A 4,098-nucleotide genomic window follows, 5' to 3' on the forward strand; every position below is an offset into this window, starting at 1 on the left:
AGGCATGAAATAGCAAGATACCTACATACATATATACTGATGATTCTCCAGCATGCCCGTACTCTCTCCCAAACTCCACCATAACTTCCAAATCTTCGCTCCCCTCTTCCTAACCTCGCCCGCTTAAGTCCAGCCTCAGCCCCCGCGCTGACATTTTCGACAGATCAGCCCCTTTCCCCTTTAGGATAGGCTCTCCTCTCATTGCAAGGTGCGCCTCTTATCGTGGTGGCTCAGTCCATGCACGTATGCCTGTCCCGAAAGAACTGCAGACTCCGGGAAGACTGGACCCCCAGCCCCAGGCTCAGGGCTCCGGTTCAGGCGGGGCGCCCGCCGTCGCGGCTCCGGCCAGCAGAGGGCGCCGCCGGGCAGGCCCAGGCCTGGAGTTGAGGGGACCCTGGCCTCCTGCCAGCGCGCTCAGACTCCGCCCGGGGGAAAGGGGGAAACACGCGAGCTTCTTGGCTCACAATTGTCAAATCCTCTCGTCTTTCCAACACACCCTCACCACATAGGCAGCGTCAATGTTCTGTAGCTGGTTTACTAAAGGGGCTTGACTTAGCAGGGAAAAGCACTGAGCTGATCTCTTTCTTTCCTGCTCCTGCCCTTGCGAACTGATTCTGTGGACTCCTTTTTTTTGCTGTTTCTGGGTGAAATCTCGGCAGATCGCTCGCTTTTCTCAGAGTTCTCCCCCGTTTACTGTTAGGTAATTCCAGCTTGTGTCTAAGTGCAGGCCCGTGTTCTGGCAAACGCCCCCTCCTGAGGCTGCCTCTAACTGGGACACCTGCTGACCAGGGAGAGGGCTGGCACCCGGCTCCTCTGCACCTCCTGCCCCTCCGCGGACTGCCTTGGACTCTTCTGGGGTCGGGTGGGGGAGAAGCAGTAGGGGCAGCAAGGTCTAAGGAGGACCTGAGTACTCCTTACCTGAGTACTCTGGTACTCAGTACTCAGTACTCAGGTACTGGGAGTACTGAGTACTCCCAGTGCCCGCACTTGTCCCTTGGGAGCACGTTGATGGGCACTATGAAAACTCTCACATCTCTCCTCAGTAGCACCCTTATAAAGACGGGCTGTCTCCCCCAGGGCTGCTTATGAAACTGCCTTTGCAAAAATTTTAACGGTGAGAAAATTAGGGCCGCAAAAGACATCTGATCTAACCAACCCTCATCTTGCCTTTAACCTCCAAATTGCCTTTGGTCAATCCTGGGTTTAGGCCAAGCTAACTTTGGGAGACATTTAGTTTACAGTTTAAATGATATCTGCCCTTCTCCAAAACTCAACTGCCTTTGTAAAGCTAATGAAAGACCATCAGGTCAGGAGAATATTGAACCTGAGTTCTGCTAAGGTGCCGACTTAAATGATTGCCAGTCACTATTCCAGAGGCAGAGGGAAGATAGGCAACTTCCCCAATTACTCCTGCAGATAACATCGCTACTGTAGAATCTAAAATTGGTACTTTGGGAGACCAAGGCAGGCAATTGCTTGAGCTCAGGAGTTCGAGACCAGTCTGGGCAACATGGCAAACCTTGTCTCTACAAAAAAATATCAAAAAATTAGCCAGGCATGGTGGCATGTGCTGGTAGTCCCAGCCACTTGAGGGCAGAGGCAAGAGGATCGCTTGAGCCTGGGAGGTCAAGTCTGCAGTAAGCTGTGTTTGTGCCCTTGCCCTCCAGCCTGGGTGACAAAGTGAGACCCTGTCTCAAGAAAAGATCTCAGGAGTTAGGTGAGTGGGCTTGAGCATTCATACCTACGAGGCAAAATGGCAGAGCTGAATTTGTGTGTGACCTTCCTCTAGGAACACTTGACTGGTAAGAGAAAAATGCCTGAAGTAAGCATGTGCAAACTTCAGTAAACACACTACACATGCGGGCCCCTCCCAAGTGCTGGCAGGCCACTGAGCATGTGGACAGCCCGCACCAAGGAAATATCAAGGGAGGGGAGGTGCAAAACCCCGGAAACATGCCAAGGTAAAGCCTCAGGTCCAATGTCAAACCAGACACAGATCTCTCAAGCCACCTGCTTGGTCCTTTTCCAAGTGTACTTTCCTTCCTTTTGTTCCTGCTCTAAAACTTTTTAATAAACTTTCACTCCTGCTCTAAAACTTGCCTCAGTCTATCCCTCTGCCTTATGCCTCTCTGACTAATTCTTTCCTCTGAGGAGGCAAGAATGGAGGTTACTACAGACCCGTACAGATTCACTACTGCTAACAATTTGAGTAATAATTCTGTCTCCTGTGTGGCATGGCTGGCCTTGTGGCAATTAAACTATATCTCTATTACAATGCTGCGTGGTCTCAGTGAATTGGTTTTGTCTGTGCCGTGGGTGGAAGAACCTACTGGGGGTTACACTCACTTACTGCCCCTCAGCTACTGCATCACTCTTCACATCTGCAATCTCATTCTGCCGGAGTCCCCCCACCCCTAGATGGAAGCTTTCTTCCACCAGGTCCTTTTCAGGAAGATTCTTCTGTGGGGTCCACATGTGGGTCACAGGAAGCACGCAGCTGGCAGTACAGCCCCTGCCTACCAGCTCCTCCATGTCCTGCTAGGTGCCAGGCAGATTCCAGACCCCAGAGCCTCCACCTCCAAGACTCCCCAGATAGTTCTCCTAAAGCCTTGCTCACCCGGTTAGAGGTGAGGGAGAGCAGCCCCCTCTACGCCCTGTTTTGGGGTGTGGGCTGGGGAACAGACTGAGGGAGCACATTGACAACTCTGTCCAGAGAATTTCCCCTCCAGCTTCTGGGGATGTCACCTCTCTTTGTGGTCAGGAAGTAGGTAAGGAGGTGGGTTTTAACCCTGTTCTCCCTTCCGGGGAATCCTAAGTGGGTGGTCCAGCCTCACTTTAGGATCAGCAACTCTGGCCTTGTTTCTGCCTTTGGGGCCTCCGCTGAAATTCTGAGGCTACTGGAAAATCTTCGTTTACATCGTATTCGTTTCCAGACTTTGCCTGAGAGCTCTTCAGGGTGTCCGTCACCTCGAGCCAGAAGAGACCTCCTCAGAGGATCCACCCAAGACAAAGCTGCTCATCTGTCACCTGAGTGAAACTTCCGTCTCTGTCAGCCACATGTGGGCTGCACCACTCTGCCTCACCTTCCACCAGAAGAATCCTGTCCCTGCTTCTCCACTTGGCCAACACCTTTTGGTCTTAGAAGACCCGAGTCAAAATGTCACCTGCTCCAGGAGGCCTTGCCTCGCACCCCAAGAGCTGGTTCAGGGGGCCCTCCACTGTGCTTCTGCCAGCCCTGTCATAAAGAGTTCTGTTGGCATTCCCTCTGTCTCAATATATCCCCTCACTTGATTCTGAGCTCTTTTCAAGCCAAGGATGGTATTTGTTTTATTGAGTATGTTTAACTGTTTCATATGAAAAGCGCACACGGGCTGGGTGCAGTGGCTCAAACCTGTAATCCCAGCACTACTAATCTACTTTTCATTTCTCTGAATACCTCATTCTTTTTTAGTGATGACAGTTATTCCATAGCAAGAGACATCATCATTTTATCTAACCATTCTAATGAATGGATATTGAGTATATTCCAATTTTCTGGATAATACAAACAACATTGCAACAAATATCTTACTACATAATACACATGAGAGTATTTTGGTAGAAGAAGATGCCAGGGGTGGGGCTGCTGGAACATAGGGTGTATGCATTTAAAAGTGTAACAGAGGCCAGGTGTGGTGGCTCACTCCTGTAATCCCAGCACTTTGAGATGCCAAGCCTGGGCAACAGAGCGAGACTCTGTCTCAAAAAAATAAAAAATAATAAATAATAAGAGTGTAACAGGGCCAGGAGCCATGGCTCAAGCCAGTGATCCCAGCACTTTGGGAGGCCGAGGCAGGAGGATTGCCTGAGCCCAGGAGTTCAAGACCAGCCTGGGCAAGATGACAAGACCTCATCTCTACAAAAAAGTTTAAAATTAGCTGGCATGGTGGTGCTCAACTATAGTCCAAGCTACTTGGGAGGCTGAGACAGATCATTTGAGCCCAGGCTGCTGGGACCTACAATCATGTCACTGCAGCCCAGTCTGGGTGACAGTGTGAGACCCTGTCTCAAAAAAAAAAAAAAAAAAAAAAAAAAAAAAAAAAAAAAAAAAAAAAAAAA

At 50.1% G+C, this 4,098-nt stretch overlaps 1 protein-coding gene across 1 annotated transcript in view; it reads left to right on the top strand.

Moving 5' to 3' along the window:
• The first annotated feature begins 567 nt into the window (after positions 1–567).
• Positions 568–4,098, top strand: part of KCTD14 (potassium channel tetramerization domain containing 14) — a 48,630-nt gene continuing 45,099 nt past the window's right edge. Inside the window, exon 1 of the mRNA XM_011989714.1 lies at positions 568–700. The gene's annotated coding sequence lies outside the window, so the exon portion shown is untranslated. The remainder of the gene's footprint in view (positions 701–4,098) is intronic.

This window comes from Mandrillus leucophaeus, unplaced genomic scaffold (genome assembly GCF_000951045.1).
Source record: "Mandrillus leucophaeus isolate KB7577 unplaced genomic scaffold, Mleu.le_1.0 Scaffold360, whole genome shotgun sequence".
Lineage (NCBI taxonomy): Eukaryota > Metazoa > Chordata > Mammalia > Primates > Cercopithecidae > Mandrillus > Mandrillus leucophaeus.